Here is an 18,687-nt window from a genome sequence, read left to right on the forward strand (position 1 = left end):
ATCCCGTCATATTCTTGTTTTTACTATCTATCTTTACTAATCCTACATCGTCTCCTACCCCTTCTGAACCTTCTCCTATGGTTCCTCCTATTCCTTATGTTTTCTCAGTGGAATCCCTTCAAACGTTTTTGATGATTTTTCAGTCTTTTCCAACTTCCTTATCCCTTCACTTACCTTCATTTTATGATTTATTTTACCCACCTTTACAATGTTCCCCTCTTATTCCATTACCATCTCCATCTGATTATATTAACCTTCCTTCTTAATTGGTGATGGATACACTTGTATATGATAGTGACATTCTTCGTCAAAGGTAATGGACGTTGCATAATTCTTTAACAAGACCAGTGTTTAACTCGCATCTTATTCCAAGGTCCTAGGAGATGTCTACTACATGTTTGACTTCTTATCTTCATTTGGCTCGGGTGCATGTTCATTCTGAGGATACCTTTGTACACCTTGCTGCTCGCTTTTGTTGGTATCTTGCTTTCATGCATTAGCAGCCTCATCTAAATACTCATAAGAGTATCCCATCGTTGATCATAAATCCAAATGTGGACATGACTGTTGCTCAAATGGATATCCTGTATTACTTTGCACATGCTTTCCCTACCAGGATGTATTTATTATCTTGTTGGAGAGGATGTGTTGTTTATAGTTTCTCTAGAATATACCTCAGTATTTTGAGATGAGAGTAAAGCTCTGGAGTGTTTCAAGCTTAGCATGTAGCTTAAAAAGAAATATATTTGTCCTACTTTGAAGTGAAGCATTTTCTTGGTTGTATCTTTTATTATTGGAAAAACGTTTTCTTTGCTTTCAATTTTTTGGGGGCATGTGTCCCATTTAGACTACTTCGTATTGTGTATGTATGTGTGGTGTATTATCCTTCTTATGTGGAGTTGAAGATGGAGATGGACCTAATTGAGAGACTGATGGATGGTGGTTCATGATTCTATCTGATTTATGGATGGAAGTAACCTCTTAAATCCTTTATGAATTGGTCATGATTTTTTGTTGTTTTTAAGATATGTTAATGAATAAATGGTTTTCCTTTTATTGTATTCTTTATTAGATGCAGGTTATAAGTTAGGGTCTTGCTTGGATGGTATTTCCTAAAGATTATTGTTGAAGATCAAGTTGAGCTCTTTGATGAACTTGTATTCTGTTTTTCCTGGGTCGCAAGGATGCTCCCTTGTAAAGTGTGGAGATATGTTGAATGCTAAAATGACCTGTGTTTTTTGGTTGATTTTTGTTGTTTTTGTGGGATGGATGGTTGATTTTACATGATGATTAATTGGTTTGGAAGTGGTTTGAGAGTGTTTTGGATAGGGTGTAATGGTTTTGATAATTTCATGATGTGAGGTTCTATTGAGGTCTTGTTTGGTTTTGATAGCTTTTGTTTCTCTTCTATTTGTTCTATTTTTCTTTTGTATGGAAGAATGGAGTAATGATTGATGAAGTTTGAGGTTGTTTAAAAGCTCATTGAATGGTTTTGATTGGTTTTAGTAGAGCCTTTGTTCATGTTTTGTATGCCTTTATAAGTGTTCTTTGGGATGTATGTGCGACTTTGGGAAAGTTTTCTAGCCTTGGAAAGAGGTGAATGCAAGTTCAAAAGAGCTCAAGGAAGTGGAAGAAGTAGCTGTTGAAGACTCAAGAGAATTAGATTGGAGTGAAGTGACAGTATTGAGCTATGAAGAGTCACTGTAGTGGCTTTGGTGAGCTTTCATATTACACACACCTCTTGGGAGGGGTATTCACGACCAAATAAGGGTTATTGTGAGTGATTATTGAGTATTGTAATGAGGATATGATGTACTATTGAGAGAGTGAAAGAGAGAGTTATAAAGAAGTAAAAGGATCTCCTTGGTGCATCAATAACTGATTGCCACCAAGTACAAAGGAAGCTCAAAGAGGTAGACATAACGATTCACTAATATTAGTAGTGGATAGGTAGAAGTGTCGACAGTCGTAGACCAAACCAGACAATTTTTTGTATGACACTAGGAAAAAGTAGCAAAGCTTGTTGTCCATTGGTGGAAACTTAAGTGCTATAAATAAACAAAGACTAGCGGCGGCAAATACAATCCGCCTCAAAGAGAAGGGAATAGTCATGCACTAGCAATGGCACATGCTGGATCACAATCTCGAGGAGGTAGAGTAAGATGCCATTTGGACTACATAGGATATCCACACACGCAACCAAGAAAAATAGGAAAATTTGTGTAAAACCCAAAAAAGCCACCATTAAGAGAAATATTAGAAAAAAGAAATAGAGGAACAAATAGGACCAGGCCGACTTTCCCAAACAATCCACATCCTACGTAAAAAATTCGACATGACCTACGCAGTCATGCGACCGAAACGTTGGTGATATGCATGACAAACAGGCACCCTAGTCCCTATAATCAAGCACTAAAAAAAAAAACTCAAACATACCGTGTCCCAAACACTTAGCAGACTCAAAACAGAATCACAGATTTGGACCATAAGAATAAACATAAACAAATGTGACCGACATCTTTGTTTAAGAAATCTCAATCCACATAAATGTTGGGCGTATACCTCAAGTGTGGTGAAGTGAGCGAGTGATCACTATCAAATTCCTTTTAACTAATGAGAAATTAGGTTGTAATTCATTGGTAATTAAGTCCTTAATGCATGGTGAAACGAATTCAAATCCCAACTCCACTTAGACTAATTTGACTTACTGGACTAGGGGTCTCTTAAAAATCCAGTCTCTAAAAATGCATTTCATTACTAAAAATTAGATTATTTGTGGCACAAAACGCATGCATGCATGACTTTGGGAGGTTCATGTTTAATTACCAAGATTAGTGTGTCTGTAGTGCGTGTGTGCATGCACTGTGGATTAATTTTAGAAAATTAGGTGGGTTATTGAGCCAAAGTGCTCATGCAACGACGAGGGTTTATTTAACAATTAACGGTCAAGTTCATTTTAGTTACAAATTTAGGAAAGTGCATTGTGTTAATTTTGTGGATACAACAGTCGAGTTATTTGTGTTTATGACAATTACCTATGTGTTATTGTGCATGTGGGAGAGGGAAAAAAAGAAAGAACATGGCAGTGTGTGGATGCTTGTAAGGTTTGAAGCACACAATCCCTTAGCCAAACAATCCGTAGGAGAGAAAAAACCACGAGTGAAAACAATAGGGTGACTAGATAATAGTCGGCCTCTTGTCAAGTACAGAAAAACCAAATACTAACACCATGGTACAAAAGAAAAAGATAGGAGACATGACAAAATTATCAAATGGATATATAAGGTGTTAGGTGAGTGTAGTAGTTATATATATTTTTTTCGTGTAAGGGCTTAATGATGTTTGTTATTTGTTTGGTTGGTTGGATTTATTTGTTTTGTGAAGTTGTAAATTGAGTTGGGTTATTTTGCTTTTATGTCAGAGAGAGAACCAGGGAGAGAGAAAGAGGAGAGAGAAGACTACAGAGGAGAGAGAAAGACTGCAGGAAGAGAGAGAATAAGAATGACAAGGAGAGAGAAAGACTAGATTTAGAGAGAGAAAGACAAGAAAGAAGGGGAAGCCATAGAAGCTGTGAGCAAGAAGGGAGAGAAAATCTGTAATTATATTAATGTGTCAAAAAGATGTGAAAATTTACATGTCCTCTCCTTTTATACCAATGTCAGTGTGACATGGCATAATATCAATGTTATTTACACTAATTCCTTTGTCATCTTCTTACAATCCATCATATTTATAAGCATTAACATGCTGTCTAGATGTACTTGCATACTACTCATATTTATTTGCATGTTCTTGCTATTCATATTCATAAGATGCATGTGGATCATAGTGTGTACCATCAGCATATACATGTTGTTCATAAGCATAAGAATTTGATTCAAGTGTACCATCAGCATATAGATGCTGGCCATAAGCATAAGCATTTGATTCAGGTCTTGCTGTTTTTTCCATAACTGCCTTTATAAGAGCAATACACTGATCAGTCAAAACTCCAAGTTTATCAATTCTAGCTTGTGTTTGAAGCCAACCTTGTCCAAGTTTGTCAATATTAGCCTGTGTTTGAAGTCAACCTTGTTCACTAGAGCTGGAGCTATTGTTCTCAGCTGCCATTGCAGTCAAGTTGAAGAGATATGTTGTTCCTTGAAAAATATAAGTCCAAATAAGGTGTATGGTAGCTTGACTCGAAGGTTAGGATGTCTAGTATCAAGTAGAAATCCTGGTTTTCAGTACGGCCTCATGTCGTTCCCTATGTCTCAGTTCATGGGCACACAAAGTATCAGTGAGTATACTGATTTCTCCTTGTTGTTGAAGCTCTTCAGGGCTCTCTTGAAGTGTGCTATCCATCATGGAATCCCTGATTTGCTGTGCATAATCCTCCTAGACCTTATTTTTGCCTTTATGTCCTGCCATACTAGTGCAGTCCTACAGTACCCCTTGTTAGGAAAACGGCTATAACTTTGGCTAGGAAACTTCGATTTCAGAACTTTTTTGTGCGAATCGAAGCTAACAATGCCCTCTTCGAGATGAGCTACACGCTATAGCAGGTTTAGGACAGAAAATTCTGTAGCTAGATTTCAGAGTCTGAACTGTCCAGTCATGCACCCTCTCTAGACCTGTAAGTGTCCTGTTTTGAACCTGTAATGCAAGATAATAACCCCAAATGGCTTCCAAACCCTGCAAAGGGGTATATAAGACCTGTGGGTACCCTGTAGTACCTGCACCTGTGCCTCAGCAATGAAGGGTGTACCTGTAACCACCTGTAAATACCCTGTAAGTGACCTGTAAATTCCCTGTTTTACCCTGTTTTGGTCCTGTAGGTACTTGAGTCTTTGGAAAGTCTTCAATCTTCAATCCTCCACTCGTTGTACCTGTGTGAGGGATAAAACGGCATGATAGGCTCCCTACATGGGCTTCGAATCACCGAGAGGTGGGCAAAGTTTTCCCCGGATCGGTTGGTTGCATCCCTTCGGGATCTTCGATAGTGAGGGAGGGTCACCTCTCTTTTGTCCCACTATCTCCCCCGGCATCCACCTTTTTCCTCGGTGGGAATATCAACATGGCAGAGGCAAGTGTGCTAAGCAATCAGCATGATATGCAATTCAGAAATATTCATTCAGCCTTTCATGAGATGCAATTGATTGAGATAAGAAAATTTTGGATAGGAGAAGGGTCTTTCGGCTGCAATTCAGTGACTCACTGATTGCTAGTACTTACCCTTTTACAATATTTCAATTTGGGCAAAAGAAATTCAGCCAATCAATTGGATTAGAGTAAACAAAGGCATCAATCAATGTATGCAATCAATAGGATTCAAATGTTATGCTGCAATTTCAGATTGAAGCCTCTAATTCACTGATTGGAACTAATATGCATTAAGCAAGCATTGCATTCATGAATAGATGGATTCAAGCAAAGGTTGGCTGAGAATTTGATGAATAATGTTCAATTCTTTAATCTCTCAATCAAATGGATTAAGCTCAGCAATTGGATTAATGAGAGAGATTAAGAATTGAAGAAAAGTACCTTTGACATGGCTGAAGATGACTTGATCAATTCTCAAATGCTTGATAGAGCCCCCAGTTGTCCAATGTTGGTAAAATAATCTATAAGGCTTGCTTATCTGTTGCTTGAGACCAATCTTGAAGCTTCAAATGCTTGAAATTGACGCATTACACCCGTTTCCCCCAAATTTTTGCTCCATAGAAGCTCTTGATCTTCAATCTTTAACCAATATGTGCTCAATCCTTGCAATTTGTTGAAGAATCCTTACTGAGATGATTCCACAGGCCAAAAGGATGAAGAATCTTCAAGAAATTGTCAAGAAATGAAAGCTTGGGCTGAAGCTTTCATGGCTGCCCATGGACTGTTCATGTAGGTTTAGGAAGAGCTGAAGAATCCTTGAATGGAGCTGAGAGCCTTAATATTGTTGAAGATTATGATTGAAATGGACCTGGAACAATGCCAAAGCTGAGGGGAAGCAAGCTGAGTAGGAGGCAGGGCTGGAATCAGCTCGAAAATTGTGCCGCAATTTTCGGGGCTGTTTCATGCTCCATGGCTGAGGCAAAGCTGAGCAATCCTATGCTCATACTGAAGGTCTTGAGCAAGGGAATCTATTCCATGTGATATTTGGCCAAGAAACTCAGGGTTTAGAGAGAGATGAACTGATCTTTAGGGCTGATCTTCCATGAAACCTGCAAGAAACTCTAGGAAAGGGGAAAGAGAAACCCCTCTTTTCAAAGTAACCACAGTTTGTTCCCAAACTAGGCCCGGTTAACCATCCTTTACCCTAGTTACCTTCAATTTTGCATAAAATTTGATTATGTCCAGCCATTTAAGCCTTTACCCGCCATATCTGACCTTGGATATCTCTAGATGTAGTCTCTTGCTAAATGTAGGTGTCCTGCAGCACTCCACTAGTCACTGTCTTGTACCATTTTTGTCTGAAATTGATTTTGAAAATAGGAAAATGGGACTGAAAATGGAAGAAAATAATGGATCAAAGACTGAAGCTCTGATACCACTTGTTAGAGAGAGAACCAGGGAGAGAGAAAGATGAGAGAGAAGACTGCAAAGGAGAGAGAAAGACTGCAGGAAGAGAGAGAATAAGAGTGATGAGGACAGAGAAAGACTAGATTTAGAGAGAGAAAGACAAGAAAGAAGGGGAAGCCATAGAAGCTGTGAGCAAGAAGGGAGAGAAAGTCTATAATTGTATTAATGTGTCAAAAATATGTGAAAATTTACATGTCCTCTCCTTTTATACCAAAGTCAGTGTGACATGGCATAATATCAATATTATTTATACTAATTCATTTGTCATCTTCTTACATTTTGTTTTTGTTTTTTGGTTTGTGTTTTTTTTTAAAAAAAAAAATTGGTTTTTTTGGATAAGTTTTAAGAATCAAATGGAGATTCAAATATTGAAAATAGGAAAAAGAAGTGCCTTGAATTTTTAGGAATTTAACAACATTTTTTGCAAATTTCTAAAGTAAATTTTACGTGATAAATGGTGTTTTTACACAAAGAATTATGTGCACATCAGTTGTGTAAATTTGTAGAGGTTTGGGATGGGCCAAAATCATGAAGGAATTTGTGGGTGATTTTTCAGGAATTTGTTGAATTTTTTTTGGTTTGTTTGTTTCTTCTTAAAATTAAAAAATTTGATTGTTTACGCAGATTGAATGAATTGTTAGAGAATTTTATAATTTTAGTCAATTTTTGTAAGAACTTGTCCATTTTGTGTTTGTTATTGAATTGTAAAGATATGGATCATGCGGTGTGGGTTTTTTAATTTAAAAATTTGTAATTTTAATTCAAATTGTTTGGTTTTTTGTTTTTTAAATTTAAATTGGTTTTTTTGTGTTTTAAATTTGGTTTATGTGTTTATAAATTAAGAGAGGGAGGCTTATGGAGGTGTGAAATTATTATTATGATTATTATAATACTTTTGTTTTTATTTAAAATTTGTGTGAAGTGTTTGTTTGTATGTGCTTAAATGTTAAAAAATGTTTTTTTATTTTTTTGGTTTTCTTTTAAAAAAATTGGTATATCGGCTTTTTTTTTTTTAAATTTAAAAACAAAGTGGGGGTGGACGAGGTACCTTAGGTGGGTGGGGTAGGTGGCCAGCAGGGTAGGGGAGTGCAGGAGGGGCCGGAGAAGTTGGTGAAGAAGTGGGGAGAGGAGGGGAAGTGGGCGCTAGGGCGCAGATGGCGGTGTCTAGCTGTCGCCTGCAAGACGACGCGGGCGGCTGCAATCTAAACGGTGGCAAGTTTCGGACGGCTAGTGACTAAACAGGTGGTTGGGGCACAAGTAGGGCGGGTTTTGCAGTGGCGATGGTGGCGAATGGCGTCGGTGACAGACACTGTTGGGCACATCAGTGGGGGCGTTGTCAACCTAGCGGCTTCTACAGCGTCATGCGGGAGTTCGAGCGGCGTCGTGCGCAAGGAAATGAGGGGGAGGAGAAGGAGGGAGGCCGGGAGAGAGGAGGGGAGGGGAGGGTACATGAGGGGGGAGGAGTAGGAGGGAGGGGAGCAATTAGGGGAAAGGGGGGGAGGTGGGAAGGGGTACGTGGAGGTGGGGCCACAAAGAGAGGGAGGGAAGAAAAATCATGCCACCAGAATGAAAGGTCGAGAAAAGGAAAAGTGTGAAGAATGACGTGCTAGACTAGCTTGTCAAATGAGAACGCAATAATTCCAATGCCACATGGGAGGAACCGTAAAAACACACCCAAAAAGAGAAAGAAAAATTAAGATGAAAATATTTGGCAGTCGAAACCTGACGAGGTGAACATAAGAAATGTCCGCAGAAAGATGTCAAACAGGATACAAGAGGTCAAATGCAGTTTTGGAGACGGTAGAGTGCATTGGCATGGGAAAAATGGGGAAAATACCAACAAAAATAGAATAAAAAATTAGTATGGAAAAATTTGTCTCAAAAGGGAGGGCAACGAAAAGAAAAAATGTCTGGTGAAGCTTGTAGGAGAGGTTTTTCAAGTCATAACACATATTCAATGGCGTTAGGAGTGTTCACATGGAAAAAATAGGAAAAATAAACATAAAAATTCACAAAAAATAATAAAATAAAATTGATAAGGCCAAATCAGGGTGGGGAGAAAAGAAAAATCATGTATGAGAACAAGTCACAAAGTTCTATTCAATCAAAACTAAATTTTGAGGTGGTTAAGGTAGGTCCACATGAAAAAAGAGGCAAAAGCGTACACGAGATTTTTCGAAAAGACAAAAAAATTAATAACGAACAAATCGCATATCTTAATGATGGGTAGTAAAAAGAAAAAATATCCACGGGAAGGTGCAGGTCAAGGCAAGAACATCAAATTGCTGTTTCGAAGTGAAAAAGGTAGGCTCGCATGGAAACATGTTAAATATGTAGAAATTTGTTAAAAATTTAATAACTTGTGATTTTTGGCTCGGAACAAGGGGCTATAAAAAGGAAAAGTGACCAATTCAAAGGGATCAATAGGGTTGTAAGGTCAGATTGGAAATTTGGTAAATGTAGGATGCATTCTCATAGAAAAGCAATAAAATAAAGAAAAAAGGCAAACAACCAAGGAACATCCCCAAGACAGGTTAAAAAGAGGATGGATGGGTGGGGAAGGGACCCCATAGGGCAAGACTAGGACTTGATATACTCAAATCAATCGAGATAAATGTTTTCAAAAGGGTATGCACATCGAACATGTAGGGACGCGTCCCCACACTTAGGACCTTAGTAAATCAAATTTCGATACAATAGGATCCTAACACGAGATCATAACCCAAACCCATACGTCCCCACACTTAAAACATGATTTAATATTGAAATAAAAAGGGGCAAGGTTAGAAAAACTTGGCCCAATTTGCAGATGATCGAGGAAAATCATCGTTGTTGCATGAAGGATCATTGTCGTCATGGTGAAAGGTACCACAAATCGCCAAATCGCATTTTTCTAGTATGGCAGGGACTACTGAGAAACACCCAAGGAGGTAGCTTTGTTGTTGAAAGGTTGATGGAGTTGTCGATGGCGAGGTATACAATACTAAATCTCGACAGTCACTCATGTGGAAATGATAAATCAGTCGATCACCCCATGGCACACGTCACTTGAAGAATAAAGATTGAAATCCATAGCTTGCATCTGGTTTAGAAATTGACAAAGGGAATAGTTCAAAGATGAAGTATGCAAATGTGTACAATTGATCGTGCATCAGTGCGTCCCAATCCATTTGGCATAGGTGTAAGAAGGAAGGCCAAGGAGCCTTATTGTGCATTGCGCCAAAGAGAATAAGGTGTAGAGTGATGGTGGAGGAGGCCTACCACATGTGTGGATAGGGAAATGAGAACGTACATGTCTCCAAGTGTTAGAACATCCCTCAATCCTCACCTCTTAGTTGATGAAAGGGAAAATCAATTACACTCAGCCCCCCGTCTCTCTCACATTATGTTGATGATAACATGAGGGCAATCAAGTTCCTCATATCCTATTGATTGAATTCTCATTGCCAGTTGTGAAAAGGGTATATGTCTTGTGTGCAATTGATGATGCAATAGTGCAATTGTATATAGTGCAAGAAGGAAGGCCAGGGAGCCTTATAGTGTCATGCACAATAATAATTTTGTGCTTTGTGTATTGAGAGGCCCATCCCGTGCGTGCAACTCTCCATTCACACATCTCACCTCTTTGTTAGATATAAAGAACAAGGACTGGTCACTCACCCCACCCTCTGTCTCACGATGTGTTGATGAATACAAAGAGCCAATACTCACGTTCCCATCCGATTAGGATGAAAGCTCACATCGCTCTAGGTTTGTCGATGAAGATCGACTTCATCTGGTTGATGATGTCCACGTGGATTGCTTGATGAAGAGGCATGCCCCAGGAGGTAGCCAACAAGTCCAGTACTCGGATTGTATAGGAGAAATAGCGTATGGTGGAGGATTCAGAAGCACTTGATAAGGTTACAGGATTGAGTGCACCAAGGGAGGCGGCTTTGGAACTTCTGTTGCAAGTGTTCTGTTAGAGATTTGGCTATCCTCGACTATGGGGTGTTACTACCTTTTCCATAGCTAGCTTCCCATCCAAGGGTGTGTGCCACCTTTTCTTGCAATGAGGCCTGTTATGGCAGGGAATTTCTTCATTTTCTCCCATTAAAAAATCATTTTTTATTTTTTAAAAATTCTTTTATTTTATTTTCTTTTAACTTATTCTCGAGGGTGTTTCCACCTTTTTTTGAAGAATAGATCAGCATGACAAGGACCTAAGTCCGTTTCTCTCATAACCAATATATATTTATTTCTTTTCTTTGTTTTTTCTCTTTTTCTTTTTCCTTTTGAAAGAGGAAAATGGCAGGAACACTATGTATTAGGACCATCCTTGCCACCTCTACTAGATTAGATGGAAATGAAGGCAAGGGAGGGGGGAAATGTGGCTATAAGGGGCTAATAAAACAAAGCCACATCATCATGATCAACAAGAGGGTTATCAGGAGCATTAGGTAAAGCCGTATTGACTATCATACAAGGAATGAGAGAGCTATTGGTAGTTATTGTCAGGATCCCTAGGAAGGATAATACAATTTGAGGGAATAGCCATGAATCAAGAAGGGATTATTTGAAGCATCGACTATTTGGACTTGGACAGAGCCATTAGGATTGATGGCAAGTACTTTACATGGGCCCATCCATCATTGCTGAAGCTTGCCAAATCATGAATCATAGGCTAGGACTAACTCACCTTCCTTGAACTCCTTCTGTTGATGAAGCTGTCATGATAAGCCTTTCTACAAGCTTGTGTGGCTTCCATGCACTATAAGGCCATCCTACGAGTCTCATCTAGACATTCTAGGCGCAAGAGACACTACAAGGAAACTAGGCCATAGTGATGCCGATTAGTGACGTAAAATAGTGGTATCGCTACTTGCGACACAAATAGCAATGTCGCTACTTGCGACACAAATAGCGACGCCCCACAGAGAAAAAAAGCGGGCCGAAACCCGAGCACGTTTCATTTTGCGCATTCATGAAATTTTTCGAGAGGGAGAGCAAGAGAGAGAGCGACCGTTTTGCATAAAGGGTGAGAGAGGGAGAGGAAGAAGGCTTCTCATCGCCGCCGCCGCTGCCATCGTTCGTGAAGGAGAGGAGGAGCCTCCGTCATGAAGATGAGCCACCAAACCCTCCTTCAAATATTTACGGTGAGTCCATTCTCTCTTTCTTTTACTTGTTTAGGGTTTAATCTGTGTATATTGAGAGAGGGAGAGGAAATGAGAGAGAAAGAGAGGGAGAGGGAGAGGGAGGAAATGAGAGAGGGAGAGGGAGGGAGAGAAAGAGAAAGAGAGGGAGAGGGAGAGGAAGAGGGAGAGGAAGAAAATGGGAGAGGGAGGGGGAGGAAATGAGAGAGGGAGAGGGAGAGAGAGTGCATTCTCTCTCTCTTTTACTTTTTTTAATATAATTTGTGTATATTGAGAGAGGGAGAGGGAGAGGGAGAGGGAGAGGGAGGGAGAGAGAGGGAGGAAATGAGAGAGGAGAGGGAGGGAGAGAGAGAGAAAGAGAGGGAGAGGGAGAGGGAGAGGGAGAGGGAGAGGGAGGGAGAGAGAGGGAGGAAATGAGAGAGGAGAGGGAGGGAGAGAGAGAGAAAGAGAGGGAGAGGGAGAGGGAGAGGGAGGAAATGGAAGAGGGAGGGGGATGAAATTAGAATGAGAGAACAAGAGGGAGGGAGAGTACGTTCTCTCTCTCTCTCTCTCTTTTGTATAATTTGTGTATATTGAGAGAGGGAGAGGAAATGAGAGAGAGGGAGAGGGAAAGGGAGAGGGAGAGGGAGAGGGAGGGAGAGAGAGAGAAAGAGAGGGAGAGGGGGAGGGGGAGGAAAGGGGAAAGGAAGAGGGAGGGAGAGAGAAAGAGAGCAGGAGGGAGAGGGAGGGAGAGGGAGAGGGAGGGAGAGGAAATGAGAGAGGGAGAGGGAGAGGGAGACATTAAACATAATAGGGAAATGAGAGAGGGAGAGAGAGACATTAAACATAATAGGAAAATGAGAGAGAGGGAGAGGGAGAAAATGGGAGACGAAGAGGGAGAGGGAGAGGGAGAGGGAGAGGGAGGGAGGGAGGGAGAGAGAAAGAGAGGGAGAGGGAGAGGGAGAGGGGAAGGAAATGGGAAAGGAAGAGGGAGGGAGAGAGAAAGAGAGGGGGAGGGAGAGGGAGGGAGAGGGAGAGGAAATGAGAGAGGGACAGGGAGATATTCAACATAATAGGGAAATGAGAGAGAGAGAGAGAGAGAGAGGATGAGAGAGAGGGAGGGAGACATTAAAGATAATAGGGAAATGAGAGAGGGAGAGGAGACAGAAAAACAGAGAAAAGATGTTAAACATAATAGGAAAAGAGAGAGAGAGAGGGTGTAGGTGAGGGTGAGGGTGAGGGAGGGAGAGGAAATGAGAGAGGGAGAGGAACAAAAAAAAGGAAATGAGAGAGGGAGAGGAGAGAGAAAAAAATGAGAGAGAGAGAGAGAGAAAAAAATCATTAAACCTAATAGGAAAAGAGAGAAAGAGAGGATTAGGGTGAGGGAGGGAGAGGAAATGAAAGAGGGAGAGAAAGAGAGAAAAGAAAATGAGAGGGGGAGAGGAGAGAAAAAAAATGAGAGAGTGAGAGGAGAGAGAAAAAGCGAAAAAAATCATTAAACCTAATAGAGAAAGAGAGAAAGAGAGGGTGAGGGTGAGAGAGGGAGAGGAAATGAGAGAGGGAGAGAAAGAGAGAAAGGGAAATGAGAGAGGGAGAGGAGAGAGAAAAAAATGAGAGAGAGAGAGAGAGGAGAGAGAAAAAGAGAGAAAAATCATTAAACCTAATAGAAAAAGAGAGAAAGAGAGGGTGAGGGTGAGGGAGGGAGAGGAAATTAGAGAGGGAGATAAAGAGAGAAAAGTAAATAGAACCTTACAATAAGCTCATCCTAGGCTCATAGGGGTTAGGCCGATCCTCAACAAACCTAAGGGATATATGGCTACAGAGCCCTAGCATAATGTTCTTCTTGCAGAAAGACCTCTCATACATGGGGATTGTCCTAATCTCCACCACGCAAATATACAACGAAGGAAATCAGCCTATTAGTATGAAAAACATTAATTTTTCATAACGTAAATCCAAAAAAAAAAACTTTGGATATTCCATAAAAATCAATCTCTTCTTAAAAAGACAAATACAAAAAACTAAAACAGCATCATTCATATGCTTCGCAAAACTAAAATAGCATCACCACAAGATCTCTTAGAAAACTCATCTTCAACTATCAATTTTAATTAATAAATATAATATAAAATCACTTGCAAGGAATAACACTCTTTTATCATTAATCCTATTTCTTCCTTAGAATAGTCTTAGGAATAAATTTGTGCTCTAACAAGCATATATTTGAGAATAATAACTATTTTAAGATTTATTCCATGAGTAGTAGTAGTATATATGCAACCATCAAGCTAGAGATCATGCTTTGGTATCTGTGGAGATCCCAATCTCATGCCCTCATAGAGTTTGTAGTGTGCAATAGTGTGGAGAGAAGATAGGTGAGTTGTAAATGGTAAAGGAGAATTCTATTGATGATGGAGTGAAGATGAGGTGAATCGCCAATCCTATTCTTAGTGAGTCCAACCTACCCATAGTCGAGGTCATCGTGGTCGTGGTCATGGTCGTGGTCATGGTCGTAGTCCTAGTCATGGTCGTAGTCGTGGTTGTGGTCATCGTAGTCGTGGTTGTGGTCATCATAGTCATGGTCGTGATCGTAGTCATGGTCATATTCGTAGTTGTAGTCGTGGTCGTGGTCGTGGTCGTGGTCATGGTCATGGTCGTAGTCATGGTCGTGGTCGTCGTAGTCGTGGTCGTGGTCATGGTCGTGGGTCGTGGTTGTGGTGGTCATAGTCGTAGTCGTGGTCGTGGTTGTGCTCGTGATCGTAGTCATAGTCATAGTCATAGTTGTGGTCGTAGTCGTAGTCATAGTCGTGGTCATGGTGGTAGTGGTGGTGGTGGTGGTCGTGGTTGTGGTCGTAGTTGTAACCATGGTCGTGGTCGTGGTCGTGGTCATGGTCGTGGTCATGATCGTGGTCGTGGTCGTAGTCATAGTCGTAGTCATGGTCATAGTCGTAGTTGTTGTTATGGTCATCGTGGTCATGGACGTTATCAAGTGTTTTTCTGAAAACTGAAAGCCCTAGTCAAACTATAGTTAGGTTTGATTTTTGCTAGCTTAGTTATTTGCATGATAGTTTTTTTTGTTATTTTGTAATTTGATTTCTTATTTTTGTTTAGCATAGGATTTGTTTCTGTCATTTTGTTTAATTTGTTGAGTGTGAAACTTGATAGCCTTGGTCGAGCTTGGTATTTTTTTGAATAGGATGAAGCTTGTGTTTGTCAATAGCTACTGAGCATTGAGGAGCTAGGTATGTTTTCTTGTCGAGACTTTTGCACATCACGGGGATAATGGGTTCACAAGTACTTCACATTACACTTTTTGATGCACTGCACTCGGGGGTCATCTCCTATTCTTATCAAATATTTCCATGCCATGGGTTGGGATTATGCACACATTGCACCATCATTGAGCACTAGCACGACATGAGGTCCGCTGCAACTATATGCAGTAAATTTTAGATGCATGCGCACATGAGAGAGCACCTGTCATTGAGCACGCACATTTCTAGCATGCACGATATTTGGGATGCTAATCACAGAGTTAGGAACCTTTGGTTGAGTGTGTAAGGTGGTTGGGTGAGTTTGAGGGTCGTGTGAAGGACACCATCAATTGTGAGAAGGGTTGTTCATATTTGGTTAACATCTCGAGGACCATCATTTTTTAGAGTGATTGTGAGATTTTGGATGGGTGGAGCGGAGATCGATATTTTATTGAAGAGCGTTGAGAGGTGAGGATAATAAATTTTAAATTAATCAAGGAATTTTGTTTGCATTTTGCATGATGCACGATCACATGTAGATAGACTAGGCACAATTTCTTCAATGCATACATTATTTTTGTGTATAGCATTGATTGATTGGTTGCATATCACGGATTCAACATTGCATATTTTTCCAAATCATGTATGGTTGTGCATGGAGTTCTCTTTAAAACCATATTCCTGCTAGGACACACTGTATAAAAAAACAGGTTCATATCCAGAAAACATTTATTTTGAAGACTCAAGGATCAAAGGAAAAGGCCGTAAATTTTACATCATCAACGAGTATTTCTTAAAGAAAAAGAGGACATGTGTGCTGAAAGTATGTATAATTACAAGAACAATAGGCCAAGGAGGAAGGGAAGAAGTCGTCTAAGATAAAAGATAGAGAAAATTGATGTAATTTACGAATATCAGTATTTTTGTCCATTTTTAATGGATTTTTGTAATTCTTCCCACGCAACCTTGTCGATCAGATGTGTTCCGATCGTTTTGAGTACCCGAACAACTATATTCGGGGTTCAAATGATGAAGTTATGATCCAAACAAGTTACAAACAAGTATAGAGCATAAAAAACGAAAATAGTGAAAAGCTATAGAAAAGCAAAAGCCAAAAGCTGAAAGCAAAAAAGCCTAATGTGTGTGAGTGTGGATAGAAAACTATATAAGGAGATGAGAATGGAGAGTTAAGGGCCTTTCCCCTTGATTACAATTGTATTTTGTGAGAGAGGAGAGTGGAGGGTCGCATGCTAGAGTGAGCTCTTGTCATGCCAATTCAAAAGTTGGAGCTTTTGGATATCAAAGTGCCGAGTATCGGCTCAAGGTTGTTAAGGTATAAAAATATATCTCACTTGGTTTGTTTTCGAATTATTAGTATTTTCGTTGTGTTGTGGTTGTGGCATTCGAGTTTTTAGTTGTTTTGAGCTTCAAGAGGCATTGTGTGTTATCTTGTATTCGTGTGTGGTTCGTGGTATATTGTCGAATATTTAAAATTTTCAAGTTGTGTTCTGCATCCGACAAAGTCAATTATCCCAACTGGCACTCCTTAATGTCTCGTTATCAGGTTGTGAGTGAGGCTTGCTCTCGATCACCACTCGCGTAACAATGTGGTTGTGGTCATGGTCATGGTCATGGTCGTGGTCGTGATCGTAGTTATAGTTGTGGTCGTGGTCGTGGTCGTAGTCGTAACGTAGAAAAAGAGAGAGAGATGGAAGGAGAGGATAACAATTTCAGAAAGAAAAAAAGAGAGAGATGGAAGGAGAGAATAACAAATTAAGAAAAAAAAAAAATAACAAAAATAAATTGTTTGTTGTAACTAGACAAAATGGAAAATGATGAAGGTCCTGTTGTTCAAGATCACGAGGCATATCTTAATCAGCGTGTCCCATATCCTTGCTCTCAATGCAAGCTGGCAATTAGACGAAAATGTCAATTGCCTATAGAACATGTATGAGGATTTGGCGAGTTTCAATCTAAGATCATTGATCAGGCGATTGCAGATTTTTAGCAAATGGTAAGAAAAGTTAATATCAATCATGCATTGTACTCCCAAGCTAATTGAATACCATATACAATAAGATTGGGTCTAGCTGGTAAATTTTCTATCCAGGGAGGTGATATCTCATCCCAAGGAGGAGTGCACCCTTTGCGGTCAACTAGAAAAGTTCGTGGGCGTGCGATGGATGGAGTGCATGAGCCAATCCACCACTTGCAAGGCCAATCTATACCGTCAATGCCAGAGGAGACAGGCAGCCTTCCAAACCTACCTACAATCTTGGAGCCTGAGATGGAGGCAATGATCGATGCATTGATTTCCATGGATGTCAAGACTTCTGATCCACTTAGAGAGGAAGCATCCATACCATTATATGATGGGTACCATTATATGATGCTTAGAGAGGAAGCATCCATATCATCCCTCAAAAAGTTCTCAAACACTTTCCGCTTATCCCCCGCATAAACCACATGTTTCATACGTTCGGCATGGTGAGCTTGACAATGTGGCATGCGCAGAATAGCTCCACTGATGGAGTTCAATAAATATCAGCGGATTCATGTGCATGGAGCCACATTGACTCTACCTTCCCAAGCTTTGCCCCAGAGCCAAGGAATCTTCAGCTCAGTCTTGCAATGGATGGCATGAACCCATTCGGTCTGCGGTCAACTTTTTACAGTGTGTGGCCTATAGTCCTTGTCAACTACAATATCCCTCCATGGCTTTCTACGAAGAAAGGACATCTCATCCTTAGCTTACTCGTCCCCGGCCGCTACAAAGTCAAAAATATGGACATGTGTCTTCGTCCATTAGTCGATGAGCTTAAGATCTTGTGGGAGGAGGGGATCATCGTCCAAGATATGAGCAAGCGTGATGGTCGGCAATCTACCAATATTCGAGCCATTCTCATGTGGACGATGCATGAATTTCTGGGATTCAGAGAGTACTTAGGTGAATAGGCATCCATTCTCGTTGGTAATATCTATATTATATCTCGTTCAAGCTTGTATTCACTAGGTTGTGGTGTTGGAACAGGTCTCGTTACCTCAGGTTATCATGCATGTCCATTGTGTGGGCCATACTTAGACTCCTGAAGGTCATAAACCATGAAGAAGATGGTGTATCAAGGACACGCCGCTTTCTTGCCAGAGGACCATGAACTCATGGAAGGTTTTCTTGGATGACCTTCAACACGTATGAACACCGCAAGCTGATACGAGATGAAAATGGTCCATGCGGAGTCACATCCAAATGGAATGCGGCGATTCTCAGTTTCTACGAATTGCCATATTGGACCCACTTACAAGTCAACCACTTGTTGGATCCCATGCATATTTTCAAGAATGTGGGAAGATTGCTATGAGACCACATCACAGGAAAGAGAGACACTATAGGGGCACGAATGGATTTAAAGGAGGTAGATAAGATGGAGGCACTTTGGCCGCAGTCGAGTGTTGATGGTCGCGTGTAGCTACCTCGCGCTCCTTGGGTTTTGTCCACTAAAAAAGAGCCCATTGTGAAGCAAGTAGTCAAGTCTATCTGTACTTTGATGGATATGATGCGTTCTCTTAGGTCTGCATTTTCTAAAGATGATCAATTATCAGGGCTAAAATCCCATGACTGGCATAAGATATGTCAGGTTTGTACTACGAATGTATTGTAATTGGCGTGTGCATTTTGCTATTTGGAGTGTAGCCATTATTCATAATGCTTTCTCATTTGTGGCAGTTTGTACTACCTATCGCGATCACAGGATGTCTTACTCCAGAATTATGCG

Source organism: Lygodium microphyllum, chromosome 7 (assembly GCF_053477565.2).
Source record: "Lygodium microphyllum isolate KBCC chromosome 7, Lygodium_microphyllum_v1.1.10, whole genome shotgun sequence".
Taxonomy (NCBI): domain Eukaryota; kingdom Viridiplantae; phylum Streptophyta; class Polypodiopsida; order Schizaeales; family Lygodiaceae; genus Lygodium; species Lygodium microphyllum.